This window comes from Oncorhynchus mykiss, chromosome 12, assembly GCF_057628025.1.
Source record: "Oncorhynchus mykiss isolate SJ-2025 chromosome 12, ASM5762802v1, whole genome shotgun sequence".
In the NCBI taxonomy this organism is placed as follows: Eukaryota; Metazoa; Chordata; class Actinopteri; order Salmoniformes; family Salmonidae; genus Oncorhynchus; species Oncorhynchus mykiss.
This window is the reverse complement of record NC_143033.1, coordinates 68,405,269-68,428,062: the sequence shown is the minus strand read 5'-3', so window position 1 is coordinate 68,428,062 and position 22,794 is coordinate 68,405,269.

The window sequence follows — 22,794 nt, the reverse complement described above, 5'->3', positions numbered from 1 at the left end:
GTTTTGGAACACTTTACATGTGATGGAGTTTCAAGTGGATTTTCACGTGATCACAACCATTCACAAGTGGATTTACATTTTCCCATGATGCCCTGCAACCCACATACATATTTGACAGATGTATTTATACAGTAATTATTATTCAGCATTTCCTCACCAGCGATTTGAACAACCTCTTGGTTCATGACATTCCGATCTTTCTGCTACACCAGCAAGGCTGTGTCAATGACTGATTTCACCAGTATTCCCACACTTTGCGGGGTTATAGTAGATATCAGCTTTGTATAATACATTCAAGAAAAACTATTTGATTTATTATAGTGATTCAGGAGTAACATTGAAACAGAATAATATGTCCCACCAACATTAGACTATACAGAAAACCCTCAAATTGATGAGATAAGTAAATGAAATAAACAATAGTCAGATAACTGATAACTAAAATAGTGCAGATATGTATTATAGGTACTGAATGTGTAGGGGACTTCTAAGAATGCTGCAGACTTTGTGACACAGCAGATAGACCAGCGTAACCCAAATCCAGAGGTATTTGATTTCAAATCCAAGGTGAGGTCATGTCGAAAACTCAGTACCAAGTGATCATGTCAAATGCAATCATATTGTTATTGATTAAAGTTTTGTACACCTTGTTTTATAACACATTTTAACTCAACAGCTTACCACTTACCTTAAATCCCCCCGTACCATTTCATTACCTCCCTTACAAAAAAAAATATGTGAAATGTACTATTTCACATTATGAAGCTGAATTTGAGCTGAAATCTACAAATGTGAAAACAAAAGAGACATGTGAGGTCAGTTGTTCACTTGTAGACAATATGGAGTTCACATGTATTCAATATGGAGTTCACATGTATTCAATATGGAGTTCACATGTACTCAATATGGAGTTCACATGTAACGCTACCTTTTCACGTGAGAATAACACGTTTTCACCTCATATGTGAATTGCAGATTCACAAGTGGAATTTACATGAAAAACATTCACATGTGAAAATAACATTTGGAATTTCACATGTGAACAATTTCACATGGAATTGTATTTTAACATTTGAAAACTTTGGTCCATAGGGGGGCTAGGCCTGCATCTCTGCTAAAATCTGGGTAAAGGATTGAAAGGAATCTGAGTCTTATTCTGTAAATTTAGCTATTGCTTGCTTTTCTAAAGTCAACCAACCTTGCCAGCAGGCATACCAGCTAACATAGTTAGGCAAGCTAGCTACTCTTGTTACTCTTGCTAGCTACTCTTGTAGGTACTTGGCAGGTAACCTGGCAGTTATGAGCGTTGGGCCAGTGACCGAAGGGGTGAAAAATCGGTCGATATGGCCTTGAGCAAGGCACTAACCCTAATTGCTCCTGTAAGTCGCTCTGCTAAATAAATAAAAAGCTAATATAAATGTATCTTTGATAGCCTAAAATGGCTACTTGGTACAGTAGCTAGTTATGAAGTTGGGAACCTTTCTGGGCTAGCTAAAGCCAACTTCATTGATAGGTGGCTAGTAGCATTACAGAGAAGAACAAGTATTATATATATTTTTTTAAAGTAAACAGAACAAGTCAGTGGGCACATGCCTCTGCATACACAAAATGCAGTTTGGGCCACAAGCCTACATTATCCTTCATCTCTCCCAGGTAAAGTAAGGGGCAGGCTTAAATCATTTCATAGAGGAGCTAGATAGATTGATGAGATGACAAAGCCTTTTTTACAAATAGAGTAGGTCTATCTGACAGCTGACATATTGCAGCGCTAATGCAATGATATCCCATGTGATGATGTGACGTATGGCCTGTTCTACGAGGGTATTGGAGATATGGCCTGCTCTACGAGGGTATTGGAGAGCTCACTGAATTTAAAGATGGAGACTTGGGGAGAGGAACACTTTTGCTACTTCACTCTCCAATATTAATGGAGGAGCAAACTGAAGAAAATAGGATATTCAGCCATGGAAACCAGATGCATTTGAATGATTTACTTATGAAAAAGAATGCAGTCCTAGCATTGTTGTCACAGGTGTGAAAAGAGCCTTAATTGCTTGTGCGTGCTACCTTGCTTTGAGAACTTGCTAATTGAATGATTGATCCTGTAATTATATCTGCTGACTGTTTCTTTAAATTCCCGACTGTTCTTTAAATTCTGTCCTTTTTTGTTTGAGGTGCGGCTGCCTGGTGGAAGGTGCAAGTAAGAGGGAAGTTTGACATGTGGCTGTTGATTTAAGTTTGGAAGTTGCTAACTTTCTAGCTGGTTGCTGACATTCTTGCTGACTTTCTAGCTGTTCATTGTTTTATGTTATATAAATACAATGACTGTTTAGTTAGGTTCTGGTGCAGGGTCGCAGGAAACACTGTTTTTGTTTGGTTCCACTGGTCCTGAGGCCCTTGTTAAGGTCAACTGCATCTTTGCCCAGTACGAGGATATTTTAGCACAAAACCTGGTTGCCTCTGGCAGAGGCTGAAACTTTTTCGCAAGTGGATCTTCCAGCAAAACAATAACTTCAAGCACAGTATTGAAAACTGGGTGCCAATAATTGATATTTTAAAATAAAAATAAATTAAACAAAACCTCTTTCTCTGAGCAATTGTATTAGTATAAAATAATACAATTTTCAAATTTTTATGCGCATACAGTATAGCTCAGTATTTTTCATTTTTAGTCTTTTATCCTATTTTTTTATCAAGGGTGACAATAATTGGAGATGACAGTGTATACTGGATGTCCAAAATGGTGGTGGGAAAGACCAAATGTTTTTTTCCACCCAAATAATAGTCATCATAAGAGTACTTCCAGAACCACCTTGTGGAGAACTTAGATACTTAAAATTATTTTATTGCACCACAGTTGGTAGAATATGATATATGTTGACTTGTGTGTACTGTAAAGGTCACCATTACCATATAGTACATCTCTGAATCTGCACATTTTGTAATCATGGGACGGAAGCTTGATTGTCTTCTTATGTATAGTATTTTCTTACTTTTTTTGAGGGATCCTGTTGTGCCACCCATCCCCTCAAATCATGGGGTGTGATTGCAGTCAGGTCATCTGGGATACAAGTCAGTATTTGACGTCCATCCCTATTTCAGGAAGTCGGGAGATGATGTGGAAACTGGCCGCTAGGAGCAACAGAAAACTACCTTCAAGTAGTTTTTGTTTTTTGCAAAGGCATTGTGGACGGTATTTGTTATTTATTAGGCTCCCCATTAGCCGCTACAAAAGCATCAGCTGCTCTTCCTGGGGCCCACATGAAACATGACATAATACATATTATAAACTGGGTGGTTCGAGCCCTGAATGCTGATTGGCTGACAGCCATGGTATATCAGACCGTAAACCATGGGTATGACAAAACATACATTATTTCTGCTCTAATTAAGTTGGCAACCAGTTTATAATAGCAATAAGGCACCTCCGGAGCTTTTGGTATATGGCCAATATACCACGGCCAAGGGCTGTGTCCAGGCGTTGCGTTGTGAGTAAGAACAGCCCTTAACCGTGGTATATTGGCCATATCCCACATCTCCTCGGGCCTTATATCTTTAGTACAGAACGTCATTAGTCAAGGACCGAAATACTAGCCTACATATCAGTACATGTCAGTACACACACACAATATCTAGGTCAAATACATAATACATTGCAAATTACAATGCAATATATATAACATGTCTGTCTCTCCTCAGTCCCCTTTCTGCAGCAAGGTCTTCTTTTATCTGTTTTTTTTTACTGGTTTTATTGCTAGCTTGAGTTACCTAGGGTGGCAGAGAGTTCCATGTAGTCATAGCTGTATTTAATACTGTGTTTCCCAGCCTCTGTTCTAGACCTGGGGACTTTGAAGAGACCTCTGGTTGCATGTTTTGTGTTGTACCGATGACTGACCAAACTGTGTGCCAACTGCTTGAACAGACACTTCGGTACCTTCAACACACCAATGCCTCGCACAAAGACCAATAGCCATGCTGTCAATCTCTCCTCAACTTTGAGCCAGGAGAGACTGACATGCATGTTACTTCCTCTATGTGCATCTAAGTGCGATACGTGCTGCTTTGTTCTGGACCAACTTACCTATGTCCTTCTTTGCCTCACATGACCATACAGCTGGCCAATAGTCCAGGTGCTACAATACTAGGGCCTGTTGGACCTATGTGGTTGACTGAGATGTCAAGAAGGCAGAGCAATGAATGCCCTGTTATGGACAGACCTCTTTCCATTTTAGTAACCATAGTGTCTATGTGTTTTGACTATGCCAGCTTGCTATCTGCCTCTGGTGCCAAAGGTCGCATGTTCGATTCCTGCTATAGAAAGTTCATGCCTAAACTTAACCTTAAACACTTAGAAATTGGAAGTTTGAGAAACATGGATGAACGTTTCATTCTGACATGAGTCTGTGAGCTTATTGGTGATTGTGCCACCCCAAATGAAACTCTTGAAAGGCAAATATTACATAAGCTATCTACAGCTTTATGTGCTGGTTTGGTATTTGGTATTCTATTTGGATCCCCATTCCCTGTTGCAAAAGCAGCAGCTTGTCACGGCCGTCCTCCTCTTCATCTGAAGAGGAGAGGCGAAAAGGATCTGAGGACCAATACGCGGCGTGGTAAGTGTCCATGGTCAATCTTTAATAAAGAAAGTAGTGAACACTGAAAACTATACAAAACCAGTAAACAAAATAACAACCGTGAAGCTAATCATATGGACTGTGCTGAAACAAGCCATCAACATAGACAATCACCCACAAACAAACAGTGCAACCCAGGCTACCTAAGTATGATTCTCAATCAGAGACAACTAATGACACCTGCCTCTGATTGAGAACCATACTAGGCCGAAAACATAGAAATGCCCCAAAACATAGAAAAACAAACATAGACTGCCCACCCAACTCACGCCCTGACCATACTAAATAAATACAAAACAACGGAAATAAAGGTCAGAACGTGACACAGCTACTCTTCCTGGGGTGCACACAAAACATGAAACACAATACAGAATGACATAATACAGAACATCAATAGATAAGAACAGCTCAAGGACAGAACGACATATATATTTTTTAAAGGCACATGTAGCCTACATGTCAATGCATACACACAAACTATCTAGGTCAAATAGGGGAGAGGCATTGTGCAGCGAGGTGTTGCTTTATCAGTTTTAAAAAAACAGGTCTGCTGTTTATTTGAGCAATATGAGATGGAAGGAAGCTCCATGCAATAAGGGCTCTACATAATACTGTACACTTTCTTGAATTTGTTCTGGATTTGGTAACTGTGAAAAGACCCCTGGTGGCATGTCTGGTGGGATTAGTGTGTGTGTCAAAGCTGTGTGTAAATTGACTATACAAACAATTTGGGATTTTCAACACGTTTCTTATAGAAAGAAGAAGTGATGCAGTCAGTTTCTCCTCAACTCTTAGCCAAGAGAGACTGTCATGCATAGTATTTATATCAGCCCCTTGATTACAATTAAGAGCAAAATGTGCCGCTCTGTTCTGGGCCAGCTGTAGCTTAACTAGGTCTTTCCTTGCAGCTCTGGACCACACAACTGGACAATAATCAAGATTAGACCAAACTAGAGCCTGCAGAACGTGCTTTTTGGAGTGTGGTGTCAAAAAAGTAGAGCATCTCTTTACTACGGCTAGACCTCTCCCCATCTTTACAACCATTGAATCTATATGTTTTGACAGTTTATAATCTAATGTAATGCCAAGTAATTTAGTCTTCTCAACTTGTTCAACAACCACACCATTCATTACCAGATTCAGCGGAGGTCTAGCACTTAAGAAATTATTTGTACCAAATACAATGCTCTTAGTTTTAGAGATGGACAAGTTTTCAGGACAAGTTTATTACTGGCCACCCATTCCAAAACAGACTACAACTCTTTGTTAAGGGTTTCAGTGACTTCATTAGCTGTGGTTGCTGATGCGTATATGGTTGAATCATCAGCATACATGGACTCACATTCTTTGTTTAATGCCAGTGGCAGGTCATTGGTGAAAATAGTAGAGGGCCTAGAGAGCTGCCCTGCGGTACACCACACTTTACATGTTTGACATTAGAGAAGCTTCCATTAAAGAAAACCCTTTGAGTTATATTAGATAGATAGCTCTGAATCCACAATATGGCAGAAGTTGAAAAGCCATAGAACATACGTTTTTTCAACAACAGGTTATGGTCAATAATATCAAAGGCTGCACTGAATGTTATACACACTATGCAGTGTGTGTAAGTGTTAGATATTGCCTATTGTTGTATTGCCTATTACTACTCTTATATACAGTGAGTGTACAAAACATTAGGAACACTTTCCATGACAGACTGACCAGGTAAGTCCAGGTGAAAGCTATGATCTATAATTGATGTCACTTGTTAAATCCACTGCAATCAGTGTAGATGAAGGGGAGGAGACAGGTTAAACAAGGATTTTTAAGCCTTGACAATTGAGACATGGATTGTGTATGTGTGTTATTCAGAGGGTGAACGGGCAAAACAAAATATTTAAGTGCCTTTGAATGGGGTATGGTAGTAGGTGCCAGGGACATCGGCACCTACTACTACATACCCAACGCTGCTGGGTTTTTCACGTTCAACAGTTTCCAGTGTGTATCAAGAATGGTCTTCTGTGTGAAGCATTGGAGTCAACATGAGCCAGCATCCCTGTGGAATGTTATTGACAACTTATGGAGTCCATGACCCAACGAATTAAGGCTGTTCTGAGGTCAAAAGTGGGTGCAACTTAATATTAAATCAAATCAAACTTCATTTGTCACGTGCCCTGAATACAACAAGAGTAGACCTTACCGGGAAATGCTTATTTACAAGCCCTTAACCTACAGTGCAGCTCAAGAGTTAAGAACATATTTAATAAAAATGATTAAAATAGTAATAAAAAGCAACACAATAAAAATAACAAGGCTATATACTGTGGTTACCAGTACCGAGTCAGTGTGTGGGGGTATAGGTTAGTTGAGGTCATTTGTACATGTAGATATGGGTGAAGTGACTATGCATAGATAATAAACAGCGAGTAGTAGCAGTGTACAAAAGGGGGGGGGGGGATCAATGTAAATAGTCCGGTGGAGATTTTATTAATTGTTCAGTTATCTTATGGCTTGGGGGTAGAAGCTGTTGATGAACCTTTTGGTCCTAGACTTGGCGCTCCGGTACCGCATGCCGTGCGGTAGCAGAGAAAACTGTCCATAACTTGGGTGACTGGAGTCTGACAATTTTATGGGCTTTCCTCAGACACTGCCTATTTTATAGGTCCTGGATGGCAGTAAGCTTGGCCTTAGTGATGTACTGGGCTGTTCGCACTACCCTCTGTAGCGTCTTATGTTCAGATGCCGAGCAGCTGCCATACCAGTTAGTGATGCAACCGGTCAGGATGCTCTCGATGGTGCAGCTGTAGAACCGTTTGAGGATCTGGGGACCCATGCCAAATCTTTTCAGTCTCCTGAGGGAGAAAAGGTTTTGTTGTTTACTCTTTTACTCTTTTCACTACTGTCTTGATATGTTTGGACCATGATGGTTCGTTGGTGATGTGGACACCAAGGAACTTGAAACTCTCGACCCACTCCACTACAGCCCCATCAATGTTAATGGGGGCCTGTTCGGCCCGCCTTTTCCTGTAGTCCACGATCAGCTCCTTTGTCTTGCTCACATTGAGGGAGAGGTTGTTGTCCTGGCACCACAATGCCAGTTCTCTGACCTCCTCCCTATAGGCCGTCTCATCATTGTCGGTGATCAGGCCTATCACTGTTGTGTTGTCAGCAAACTTAACGATGGTGTTGGAGTTGTGTTTGGCCACGCAGTTGTGGGTGAACAGGGAATACAGGAGGGGACTAAGTACCCACCCCTGAGGGGCCCAAGTGTTAAGGATCAGCGTGGCAGATGTGTTGTTGCCTTCTCTTACCACCTCGGGGCGGCCAGTCAAGAAGTCCAGAGTACACGTCCAGAACAGTCTGGCCCAGTGGCTTTGTGAATGTTGACCTGTTTAAAGTTTTCGTTCACATCGGCTACGGAGAGCGTTATAACACAATCATCCAGAACAGCTGATGCTCTTGTACGTGCTTCAGTGTTGCTTGCCTCGAAGTGAGCATAAAATGCATTTAGCTTGTCTGGTAGGTTCGTGTCACCAGGCAGCTCGCGTCCGGGTTTCTCTTTGTAGTCCGTAATAGTTTTCAAGCCCTGCCACGTCCGACGAGCGTCAGAGCCAGTGTAGTAGGATTCTATATTAATCTTGTATTGACGCTTTGCTTGTTTGATGGTTCGTCTGAGGGCATCGCGGGATTTCTTATAATTGTCCGGATTAGTCTCCCGTTCCTTAAAAGCGACAGCTCTAGCCTTTAACTCAATGCGCATGTTACCTGTAATCCATGGCTTCTGGTTGAGATAAGAACGTACAGTCACTGCACTTATTGATGAAGCCAATGACTGAGGTGGTGTACTCCTCAATGCCATTGGATGAATCCCGGAACATATTCCAGTATGTGCTAGCAAAACAGTCCTGTAGTGTAGCATCCGCATCATCTGACCACTTCCGTATTGAGCGAGTCACTGGTACTTACTGCTTCAGTTTTTGCTTGTAAGGAGGAATCAGGAGGATAGAATTATGGTCAGATTTGCCAAATGGAGGACAGGGGAGAGCTTTGTATGCATGAGTGTGAGGAGTAAAGGTGGTCTAGGATTTTTTTCCCCTGGTTGCACATGTGACATGATGGTAAATATTTGGTAAAACTGATTTAAGTTTGCCTGCATTAAAGTCCCCGGCCACTAGGAGCGTCACTTCTGGGTGAGCATCTTCTTTTTTGATGGCCTTATAGAGTTGACTGAGAGTGGTCTTGGTAGATAGTCTGGTCTATAGCTTATCATAAGGTACTCTACCTCAGGCGAGCAATACCTCAAGACTTCTTTAATATTAGACATCGCACACCAGCTGTTATTGAGAAATAGACACACACTCCCACCCCTCGTCTTACCAGAGGTAGCGTCTCTGTTCTGCCAGTGCATGGAAAATCCCGCTAGCTCTATATTGTCTGTATCGTCGTTCAGCCGCGTCTCGGTGAAACATAAGATGTTACAGTTTTTAATTTCCCGTTGGTAGGATAATCTTAATCGTAGGTCATCAATTTATTTTCCAATGATTGCACATTAGCAAGAAGAACAAATGGCAGTGGGAGTTTACTTACACTCCTACGGATTCTCAGAAGGCTGGCCGATCTGCGTCCTCTTTTCCTGTGTCTTTCTTCATGCAAAATGCAGGGGTCTGGGTCTGTTCCAGTGAAAGCAGGATATCCTTCTCGTCGGACTCATTAAAGGAACATTTTCTTCCAGTCTGCGTTGATTAATCGCTGTTTTGATGTGCAAGAGTTATTTTCGATCATAAGAGACGGTATCAGCAACATTATGTACACAATAAGCAAAACAATAAGTTACACAAAATGCAACAAAACTAACAAAAGAGCACAATTGGTTAGGAGAATGTAAAACTTCAGCCATGTTCTTCGGCGCCATTATAATAATTTTGAACTGTGCAAGTACTATGATACAAAGAAACAGCATGACCCTACTGAGCAGGGTCTGCTCCACCATCTAGTCCAGTGGTCCCCAAACTGTGGCAACTTACTCTTGAACGTTGTAATAATCGAATGCACATTTTGAAAAAGGGTAGTGCTTGAGCAGTTTTCATCTTGTCATGTCAGTCATTGCAGACCTTAGAGAGCTATTTATAACTTGTAAGAAGTATCCAGATCAACTAGCTCATGTCAGCTTTTGTTTTTTAGCCTATAGATTTTATTGTAATGTTTGAGTCACTCAATGAGACGCATCAACATCTTTTGATGTGTGGATGTGGAGGAAAGCCTGTAGGATTCATGTCATGTTTAACATTTGGAGGATTCTGGAGGAGGGAAGTGACAACATCACACCTAGTAATTCCTAGGCACTTATCATATTAGTCTTCTCTGTGATGTTTAACCCCTTCAATGTCATTATATCATTGTAGAAAATGAGGCCTCTCGGGATATTCCACCACAAATAGCTAATTTAGATTTAATCTGATTGCCCCTTTTCAGCTATGTACCTTTTAGGGCTAAGACCGCATTCACTGTAAACGCTGCATATGTCGGCTTAATGGGAAATTACCTTTGAATGTCAGTCACACTATAACGCAGATCATCTGTGGTCCGGATTGAATCTAGGTCATAAAGAAAGTTATTTAGGTGATTCATAACAAATTAGAGTTGAAATAGCAATTGGAAGCTTAGGAGGTCAAAGTCAGCTTGGGAGCTTGTTTTTTATTATTATATTTATTTGAGGGAAAAAAACACAATTAAGCCACACATGAAGTGAATGCACAGTAATTAAAATAATCAAGGATAGTTATAATTATCCTTGATTATTTAAACAACATATTTTGAGTTGTGTCCTGTATGATACATTTACCCTCTTGGTTCACGGTCTTCGGCTGGCAGGCAGGAAAATACTCATTGATCTACACAGTAATTACATTACTACAAACAATACGCAGGGCTATATCATAGGAACAGATTGTTAGGGCTGTTGAGGCCTATGGTCTTGTCATTCTAATTGTGTAGATTGTTTCTTCTTGCCTTCTCCCTGTTTGGTTTCTGTCACCGAACCGCTCATTAGTGAGGAGAAACTGTCCTCTGCACTCTCCTACTATCCACTAACCTATTGCTGTCTGTGATGTCATGCCTAATTATGTGCATACTTTCTGTAAGATGCAAATGAGGGGCGGACTGTGTGGCCGTACCAACCTACACAACTGGCGTTACAAAGATGATTCACTGGCTGAGAGTCATTGTCAGGGACACAATCTTGCCTAAAACAACTCTCCTTCTTTATCTGAGACGCATTCAATTGAAGGCATTGTAGACTGTGTGTGTGTGTGCTCGTGTGTGCTGTCATGGGAATTAGACACAAAATGTGTCACCTCTATTTCAGAAAAAGCGTTTTTGAAGATGAGAAGGCTAGATGAGAATGTCATGAATAAAGGGTGGATCTTTACTCAGTTGACTGAACCCAACTGAATGGCATTTTCAAACGCTTTTTGCACACATGCAGCCAAAATGAGATCTATCTTTCCTCTCTTCTATCTAAGTGTAACAGTATAACTTTAGACCTCCCCTCGCCCATACCCGGGCGCGAACCAGGGACCCTCTGCACACATCAACAACAGTCACCCACGATCGTTACCCATCGCTCCACAAAAGCCGTGGCCCTTGCAGAGCAAGGGGAACCACTACTTCAAGGTCTCAGAGCAAGTGACGTCACCGATTGAAACGCTATTTAGCGCGCACCACCGCTAACTAGCTAGCAGTTTTACATCCGTTACAGAAGCTCCAACAGTTTAATTGGTTGAGGTGTTTTAATCATTTCGATTGGCCAAAGATATCACTGTGTTGTCAGATAGGGGAGAAGAGGAGAGTGGTATGCAGATGCAGCTGCACACTTTTAAATAACCATCTAGTAGGAAGTCATGAAAGTGGCAGTATCCTAGGGTGTGAGTCCCAAATGCACACTATTCCTTACATAGTAAGTTGAGTCATCTTTGTAGCGCCAGTTGTGTAGGTTGGTACGGTCACACAGTCCGCCCCTCATTTGCATAGTACAGAAAGTACTCACATAATTAGACATGACATATGGGGCATAGGGTGCGATTTAGCAATGGGCGTATGTATTTCAGACAAGACCATTCATAAAGTGTACGTTTGAGAAGGATATTCATGACGATGTGGATATGTGGATGTTTAGGATGAGGAATGGAATTTATTCTTGATTAAAATATGTCTTTATCTTGAGGAAGATGAATATGTCATCAAAGTTTACTTCAGAAACAACACTGTTACCCCAAGGCACCACACATCATCTCAGGAGCCTTAATACCTCATTACATGTTTAAATATTTTAATTAGACCCCAAGCAACTCTCGCTGTGGTTTTAACAAACAACTCATCTCCTCACAAATGTTGGTTTCTTTCAACGTCACAAATGCACTAATATAGCTTGAGAGAAGGAAACATGGAGAAAACCCAGTGCCCACACATTTGTCTTTTTCTGAACATTTATGTCACAAGGTTGTATTGTTGTACACACACACACACACACACACACACACACACACACAGTGTAGTGCATACACCCAAGGCATGTGTTGCTTACAGTTTCGAACATCATAGGTTGTTGCTGAATGAGTCAACACATTAATATTTTCCGTTTTGATGGTTAGCTTTCCTTTTAAATTGAGTTGATCATTTGCAATAATAAGTTTAAACTTGTGGCCAAGTTGACATTGAGGAAGGGGGCAGTAGGCACACCGCACCTTTCTGTAAAAAAGGTACATGTTCTGGTATAGCCTCAATGCCATGTGTGAATGCCTCTGGGCTATATTTAAAGCGATGGCGTCCTTTTTTAGCTCTCTTTTACGACAGTGTCTATCCGTAGGGCATTCCAGTGGGAGGCATGCCAGTGCTGGTGACACGCTCGTTTGGGTAGGGCATGACAGTGCAGTCAGGGTGTCCCTGAAGTGAGTGGGAGGTGGACAGTGATATATGGTGACACTGTGGCAACAGCCAGGGAGGGGTGACTGAGTATGAGTATGTCTGTGACAACAGCAACACACCCTTCTCTCTACTCCACCCCTTCCTGAGGGCTAGGCTGTCTGTCAGGTGCCTACGGGCCAGTCTCTGGCTGTGTGACTGACAGAGCCCAGAAACACGGCCGTCTGGTTTGGTGACATTCTGAGCTCTTGTTCACCTGTAGCGTGAAGGAAATCGAGTGCTGTTGTTGAATATGATTTCATTAGTGCCTGTCTGAAAAGTATTCTCATAATGAGTCGCACCTGTATGAATTCATAGGGTTGTGTAGATTTGAGCAGGAAGCTTTGTAGACTACTGTATTTATGCTCTGCCCACTATCTTAAATGGTCCCTACACGCTTAGAAAAAATTGTTGCAAATCGGTTCTTTGCGGAGGGATAGGTTTTTCCCAAGAACCGTTTTGAGCTGAAGATCCCATTTTGGAAGACAAGGGTTCTTTGTAAGGCAACAAGGGTTCTACATTGAACCATATATCATATTTCCCAGCATTCTCTATTGCAAGGTGATTTTCAGAATTGTTTGTTTTAATATCTGTGTTTTTGCATGTACATTGATTGGTTCATTCATTTTGTGCTACAAAAAGATATATAACATACATTTTTCTAAACAAATCCAATCTGTTAGTACAGTCATTGGACTTATTGCACCAGTTACTGAGATGGTTGTTCCAGTTTATATGATTAAGTTTGTCTCAGCATTAAATCTTTCCTACCCTGGCAGTCATTTTGAATGCAGGCTGTAGGTGATTAAAATGTTCACTTATTGGATATCCTAACTCTGGCTGGATTCCAATCGGAATTACACGTCACTTTGTAAGCCAGCATCATATTGTGACTTGAAGGTATGATGTGGGGCGGGGGAGGGTTCAACTAAGCAAACATATGTAATTGTTTTAAGACAGTCATTTAGCTATTTGATTTTGAATATTAGGACCCCTTTAGGTATAAAAAAATAATATCTAATGAAACATTGAATTTGACCATACTGTATTGACCCATAAAAACACGTTGAAAAACAGATTCATACATGCAAAATAAGATACTCTAAAAAAGGTATGGTCATTTTTTTTATGGCACTAAACTACTTCCATACATGCAGTACTTCCATACATTTTTTAAAACTGGAACCGGCTTACGTTAAGACGAGTCTTGTGAGGCGTCCTAGAGCAAAACACTGACATTTACGTGTTTTGTTATAGTCTCATCTTTAGTGTGTAGCCCACTGTTTGGATGCCTCAGACGTTTTCGTGAGAAGACCATGATCTGAAAAACACTGCTGTAGCTCGGCCACCTTCCACCGCAGATGCGGAAGGACGCCATTGGCATATGCTGTAAATTGAGACGCAGCCCATGCAAAACATATCTCTAGCTTAAACAGACAGATTTTTCTGGGGATTTTTGTATTATGCTAATTAGATTTCTGCAGTGGCACGGGCATCGACTCTAGGGGGAGTTATATTGTGCATGGAGATGGAGAGAAGAATTACAATTGTTTCCATTTCCTCTTATTAATAATTCAGACTGACCTGAGGGCGACTGGGAACCAACTGGAAATATTTGGTTTGTCTCCTGCTCAAATTATGAGTACCACACCATACGGTAACCTTTCAGGATAGGACTGCGACACTGAAACTTGTTTGGGAGGGTTATCTTTCAACAAAGTGGTGGTGATTGATAGTAAAATGTCCTCCCCTTTCCTGGTAAGGTGTCCTTGAGGGATTAAAAAATACAGTTGATGGCCACTCCAATACTTTGACTTTGTTGTCCAATACTTTTACTTTGTTTGGAGGAAAAATGGGGGAGGCTTGCAAGCCGAAGAACACCATCCCAACCGTGAAGCAGGGGGTGGCAGCATCATGTTGTGGGGGTGCTTTGCTGAAGGAGGGACTGGTGCACTTCACAAAATAGATGGCATCATGAGGGTGGAAAATTATGTGGATATATTGAAGCAACATCTCGAGACTCGAGGAAGTTAAAGCTTGGTCGCAAATGGGTCTTCCAAATGGACAATGACCCCAAGCATACTTCCAAAGTTGTGGCAAAATGGCTAAAGGACAACAAAGTCAAAGTATTGGAGTGGCCATCACAAAGCCCTGACCTTAATCCAAATCCTCTCTACTATTATTCTGACATTTCACATTCTTAAAATAAACTGGTGATCCTAACTAACCTAAGACAGGGAATTTGAACAGGAATAAATGTCAGGAATTGTGAAAAACTGAGTTTAAATGTGTTTGGCTAAGGTGTATGTAAACTTCCGACTTCAACTGTATTTTTTTTATCCCTCAAGGACACCTTGCCAGGAAAGGGGAGGACAGTTTACATAGCTGGCCATATGTGGATGTTCATTTTTACTTTATGGGCTGGTTATGTCAGCTTCTTCTAACCCATCGCTTTCTACTACATATAATAATATGATTAAATTATATCTTTACTATCTTTACATTAGAAACCAAAGTATATCAGAATTCCAGTCATTCCAATAAATGCTCTTGCTCTTCAATAATTGGACGTGGAAATATGAACGTATAAATTATCCAAATTGTTTTACCTGAGAATAACCCCAAAACTAAGGACTTATTAACCAGCCCTACTCTGATGTTTATGAGTTTGTTGTCAACGAGGACTGATTGGGCTCATTGATTCAAGTTGAAAAATAAATGCTCCGCTCATGTAATTGCATGCTTTGAGCACCACTGAAAAGTGCTATTTACAGGCAAAAACCTGAGGAAAAACCAACCAGGAAGTGCTGTTTTTCTGAAACCTCTCTTTTCCATTGCAAGCTTATCCTCCATTTAATGGGACATAAACCAGATTCATTTCCCCATGGCTTCCACAAGCTGTGAATAGTCTTTAGACATAGTTTCAGGCTTTTATTCTGAAAAATTAGCTAGAATGATCACATCGCGTCAGTAGCTAGGTGTCCCCAGATTTGTGCATGCTCTCTCCCTCCTATTGAAAAGGCTACCGTCGGGTTGAAATATTATCGATTATTTATTGTAAAAACAACCTGAGGATTGATTATAAAAACCGTTTGACATGTTTCTACGAACTTTACGGATACTATTTGGAATTTCCGTCTGCCCGTCGTGACCGCACCAGCCTGTGGATTACTAAACAAAACGTGCCAACCAAATGGAGGTTTTCGGATATTAAATTAATCTTTAACAAACAAAATGAACATTTATTGTGTAAATGGGAGTCTCGTGAGTGCAAACATATGAAGATCATCAAAGGTAAGCAATTCATTTAATTGCTTTTCTGACTTTCGTGACCAATATACTTTGCTGCTAGCTGTTTGTAGTGTTTTGTCTGCTGACATCTGTCCTCACATAATCACATGGTTTGCTTTCACCGTAAAGCTTTTTTGACACGCCAGATGGATTAACAACAAGCTAAGCTGTGTTTTGGTATATTGCACTTGTGATTTCATGAAAATTAAATATTTGTAGTAATTTAATTGGAATTTGTCGCTCTGCATTTCACCGGATGTTGACGAAAATTATCCCGCTAAAGGGATCGGTGCGCCAAGAGGTTAGGGCAAATCCAACCATGAAACAATAACAAAACGCAACCCTGCCTCTATTTAGGTAGGATGGGCCTGAAGAACCTGGGCCTGTAACCACTCTCAGATTAATAGACAGAGCTATGGATGCATGGACTGACCATCCATGATATCAAAATTACTGTTATGAGGCTATACATTGTTTGTTTACATTTACAATGTTGACTAACATTAGACAAAACAAGCTTATATTTTGGGTTCTCATGGAGTGTGACAGTTGAACTAACCTCATGAGGCATTTATAAGTTATATTCTTCAAGAAACAATGGATATACAGTTCCAGTCAAAAGTTTGGACACCTACTCATTCAAGGGTTTTTCTATATTTTTACTATTTCTACATTGTATAATAATAGTGAAGACATCAAAACTATGATTTTGCTGCAAAGAAACCACTACTAAAGGACACCAATAAGAAGAAGAGACTTGCTTGGGTTGAGTAACACAAGCAATGGACATTAGACCGGTGGAAATCTGTCCTTTAGTTGATGAGTCCAAATGTGAGATTTTGTTTCCAACCGACATGTCTTTGTGATACGCAGAGTAGGTGAACGGGTGATCTCCGCATGTGTGGTTCCCACTGTGAAGCATGGAGAAGGAGGTGTGGTGGTGCTTTGCTGGTGACACTGTCAGTGATTTATTTAGAATTCAAGGCACATAATTCGAGACATTCTGCAGCGATACGCCATCCCATCTGGTTTGATGTTAGTGGGACTATTTGTTTTTCAACAGGGCAATGACCCCAAACACACCTCCCGACTGTGTAAGGGCTATTTGACCAAGAAGGAGAGTGATGGAGTGCCGCATCAGAGGACCTGGCCTCCACAATCACCCAGTGGTGTAAAGTACTTAATTAAGTACAACTTCTTTCTAATTAAGTCGTTTCTGGGGGTATCTGTACTTTACTATTTATATTTTTGACTACTTTAACTTGTACTTCTCTACATTCATAAAACAAATTATATACTTTTTACTCCATACATTTTCCCTGACACACAAAAGTACTAGTTACAAGTTGAATGTAGCTAGTAAACTTAAACTTGCGCATTTTTTCAATGCTGATTTGATTGTCATTGAGAACACAGAGAAGTGTCAAAGATTTTTTTTCGCAAACATCCTTTCTGAATATTAAAGTAATCCTCAAAGTAATCATCTAGTTTTTCAAAAGAATCTGTAATCTGATTACAAAATTTGGGGCGGTAACGTAACAGATTACAGTTACCATTTTCATGTAATCTGTTACTCCCCAACCCTGTATAATGTTCTCCTCTTTTACACTTCCTCAACCTCTCATCTGGCCAACATTGCAATACCATTTAAGTGGGCCACTAGATTAGTCCATTCTTTATGGTACATGACACCCTGCAAACTCACTTCCAACATACGCAGACAAACACTGGCCTATCTTGACTTAGTTCTCTCTAGTTCACTTCTAATGGGGTGGGTTGCTTTCACAGGTATAGGAGATTTTGATTTGGATGGGGTGATGCTGATGCATAAGTTGCAGGTAGTGCTCACACACACACACACACACACACACACACACACACACACACACACACACACACACACACACACACACACACACACACACTAATACATGCACCCATTTAAGCAGTACCTGTAAGTTAACTTGTACGGTATGTCATATGTGGCTACTGCTCTGTTGTGAACCTTGTAGTGTCACACCCTGATCCGTTTCACCTGTCTTTGTGATTGTCTCTACCCCCCTCCAGCTGTCGCCATCTTCCCCAAAATCCCCTGCGTATTTATACCTGTGTTCTCTGTTTGTCTGTTGCCAGTTCGTCTTGTTTGTCAAGTCAACCATTGTTTTTGTGACTCAGCTACTGCTTTCCCAGTCTCTCTTTTTTTCACCCTCCTGGTTTTGACCCTTGATTGACCTGTCAATTGCCTGCGCCTGTTGGATTATTAAACCAATGTTAATTCGACGTTGTCTGCATCTGGTCTTACCTTCACACCTGATATGTAGATTAACTACATCAAGGGACATGTCTAAAGGTTTGATTGCTCTCATTGGCTGGACATGGAAATGTGTTCTCTCATGCAACTCCACTAGCTACATGAGTTTGAGCCTCCATTGTATGTTTCCAGGGTCGTTAGTGAAGGAAGCCGCTCAACCAAAGAAGGGCTATGCCAGCCTAGGTCCCATAAGCTCTACACTTTGAAGTCTGTGAACTTTCCTCAAACTAGATTTATTTTCTCTCTCAGGGGAACAGAAAGTTATGTGACTTCCTTGCATGGTCATGCGTGTGTGACTCAATTCCTCGCCGACACTCTCCAGAATGAAAATTGATGCAAAGGCTGAGAAAAAGGATTATCCTCTTTTCTTTGCAGGGAGATATTTCTCACCGCTCTGTCACTTTCCTCTGAGACAAATGAGGTACCTTGAACTGGGAAAGTCATGAGGTATATATGCACCACCTAGTCCTCCTTAGGAACTACTGACCTTGTTTGAATTCCCAAGCCCTTTATCTGATTACAATTGATATAGTTGAGCTGCAGACTGACCCTTCAAGTTGTGACACAGACATCATGTGTGTATTGTGAGAGGCCGACAGAGTGAGAAAGAGAGCCAATCATGTGATCATAATTCAAGAGCTAGCATGCTTACTGTTTTCCCAAAATACAAGTATTGTGTAAATGTAACACACCCTACTACACTACGCCAAATTGACAAACTGGACATAGGTGTGACACTGACAGTGACTCTCCTGCGACAAAAGAACATCCCAACTATGCCCGAAACGTAAGGCATGGCTAGACTGTGCAAGGTCGCAGTTGTATTAAATTTAACTTATAGTATAATCACACATCATTTTCCTGTTTGATCTTTTGTTATTATTTTTTTTACAGTAGATTAGACACTGTCCATTGGCTTGTCCTTTATATCGATATATGCCATTCTTCTTCGAACTTGGCTTCCGGGAAGAGGAGCTGAGTATATTGTAGAGCTGAGGATGTCCCATGGACCATAACTAAGCATTATTGAGTGTAATGAGTGCGCTGAGAGTCGGGAAGCAAGTACAGGGAATGAGTGTTTTAATCAATAAACAAAACAATAAACACGGACCACAATTAACGCACCACATGAAAACAGAGTCAATAACACCTGAGGAAAGAACCAAGGGGAGTGACAGATATAGGGAAGATAATCAAGGAGGTGATTGGAGTCCAGGTGAGCGTCATAAGGCGCAGGTGCGCAAGACGATGGTGACAGGTGTGCCAGGATAATCAGCAGCCTGGTGACCTAGAGGCCAGAGAGGGAGTATGGGTGACATTTAGTGTACATTCTGGTCCCTGGATTCCTGTGTCATCTAAATAGAGACAGGAGGGACAAAGGCCCACCGCCATGGTAGCAGCTGGTTCCATGTCAGGGATTGTTGTTCTATAGAATGTAGAGGACTGACTGACAAGGCGGAAAGCTTGATGTAAAGTATAGTTGAGATTCAACATGGGGCCAACTAACTTTAAAGACTGACCTTGTCTTAATGGATCTTTGCCTCATGTTGGATCTCACCACTTTGCTTCAAGCTTACCAGCACTGTGTCCTTATAGATTCTCCCAGAAAAAAATAGCATTACCCCCACAAAGCTCCTTCATGTGTCGTGTGAAGTACTGTGCTTCAAGTATAGAATAAACCGAAGTAATGTATCCTAGAGCCTATCCAATTTGAATTATGCCTGATGATGAAGCTCAATTGAATTCAATAGCGGAGTAGGTGAGTCATCCCATTTCAACTTATTATAACCTTGTTGTGTTGTTGTCGTGCTCACTCCCTTTGCAACCTTTCCATACAACAGTTGTTCAATGTAAAGTGATAATATCATCATTCATCCACAGTAAATGGCAGCACTTCATCTACATATTAATGACAGTTGTTTTCAACCTCTGAAGGCTATCAAGAACTGATTTACTATGACGCTGTTGTCCTATTCTTTATTTATTTCAATTTTTCCAGTTCCTACTTTGCAGTTTTTGAAGATGGTTTTTATAACAGTTCAGCTTTTTATAGAGTGTACCCTGTTCATAGCATTTCTAGTTATTTAATTTCATAATGATGGGGTGGCAATAACTACATTTCACAGCTGTCTCTGCAGACTAGAAATAGTGTTAACTGCTGCTATTTCATACTGCAGAAGTAAAGGCTTTCCAAGCTCAGCAGTCTGCTTATAGTGAAATGGCTCTAATGAGGAAAAGAAAGAGGCAGATGGTCACTGACATTGATCCACAGCTTTAGAAAAGGGGGAAGACTTGATTGCATGTATTCAAAGCAGGATTGGGTACAAGCTTGGTTATAAACCGTGCTTGACTATATCATACCTGATTAGCTTTTTTTTAAGGTCTTATTTTGACCTTTACGAAAGCATGGCTATAAAAAACATTGCGATATTCTGACTAAAGGCAATGAAATGCATATAGATATGATAATCAAACGATTAACCTTGCTGATGCTGAAGAATGCAGTTGAGACATAGTCCCTACATTGACTTATACCAAACTGAAGGCTTGGGAACTGGGGACCACTGACCAGCCGTTTGTGTCTGTGTATCCTGCCTAAATCCTGGCCATTTCACAATAAATATAGGTAACAACTCACTGAAAAAATAATATGGATGGTTTCCTGAAGTAATGTTGACAGTGAATATCTACATAGTCCCCTTCACCTGAGAGCCTACTCATTTTTCACAGAAAAAGTAATTTCCTAAGCTGACAAGTGAAACATCTCAGCTATCAGGAAGCTCACGAATAAAACCATCCATATCCCGCCTCACACTCAATCCAAAGGGAAGGCCATGGTTTCAACAAAATCCCCTTTCTCATTTGTCTTCCAATTCTCCAGCTTAGATTAGGAGCATTGCAGTTCCAGAGTACTTTCCTAACTTTCCATTGAAACTCACCTTCAATCATTTTCTTTTATTTTTAGATTTTCATATCCGTCTTCTCTTCTCCTCCCCACATTTCACAAACCTTGACATGCACAGTTTTAAAAGGAGGCAATTGCCAGTGAGATGTTATTCAGTGTTACTGGCGCGTTTATATTTCATAGGAATTCATTGTAGCTTTATATTCTTTAAATGATAATAATGATTAGCATTTATAAACTGAAAACGGAATACTTTTCAAAGCTTTTTTTGCTCCATAAACACATGCTTCAAAAAGAGTCCCAGGGGAAAACATTAAATATGGATGGTTCTCCTTAAGAGTCCTATTGGTTTATTTCTCTGAGACAGTCGGAGAGGCGACAGCCAGCAGACCATAAGCTGTGTTGACACAGTCAGCTCAATTCTGAGAATTTGCCAATAATTGATATTTTGACCAATCAGATCAGTTATTTTGCCAATAATTGATATTTTGACCAATCAGATCAGTTCTTTTGACAATAATTGGACCAAATAGCTGAATTGGGCTGCGAACACAGCCTTAGAGCAGGGGTAAGTAGGGAGGCGTCACACACAGTTACCCTTATACTGTAATATGCTGCCCAAGCAGGGAGGAGATGGAGAGAAACTGCTTCCAATCTGATATAAGGTTGAAACAGTGAATGATGAAACATCTGCTGAATCCAATTGAATGCAAAAAACACAGAATATTTGAATGCAGAAAATACAGAATATGAATACATGATATATAGGCTGCTATCCTTCTCATTTCTGTACACTTCTCTTGTACAGATCAGTAGAGTAGAATCTATTATCCCGGGGGCAATGAATTTTGCAGCACATAGTAAAAACACAATGTACACATGAAAATAAATATACACAAAAACAACATATATAGCAAAAATATGTACAGGAAGAAGATCTGTAAACCATTCATGAAAAGAGTCAGCCTATACCTAACAGTACAGTACTATGTTGTATTAAGAAAGCTAGTAGCATCTTACATGAAGGAGAGTTTTGACCGGTTAGTTTTAAATTTAAGGAACCTGTATCTGCACTTAGAGGGAAGCAACAAAAATTCATCAAACTTGGGAGTTCCTCAGAATGGATGGTGCCTTCCGCATGACTCATGTCTGATACAGGTCAGAAAGGTCAGTTACGTTCGTACCAATGATCCTGCTAGTGATCATACTAAGTATTCTGTTGACAGTTGGTTTTCATTGCTTAGGTTCTGTGAATGCAGAGGACAGTAATGTGGTTCAAATCAAATAAGATTGTATTGGTCACATGCAGATGTTAATGCGAGGGTAGCGAAATGCTTGTGCTTCAAGTTCGTGCAGTAATATCTAACAAGTAATCTAACAATTTCACAACAACTACCTTATACACACACAAGTGTAAAGGAATGAATAAGAATATGTACATATAAATATATGGACGAGCAATGGCCTTGCGGCATAGGCAAGATCAGTAGATGGTGTAGAGTACAATACATACATATGATATGAGTAATGTAGGGTATGTAAAAATTATATAAAGTGTCATTGTTTAAGTGACTAGTGATATATTTATTACATCCAATTTTTAATTATTAATGTGGCTGGATATTTGAGTCAGGATGTTGGCAGCAGCCACTCAATGTTAGTGATGGCTGTTTAACAGTCTGATGATAGAAGCTGTTTTCAGCCTCTCAGTC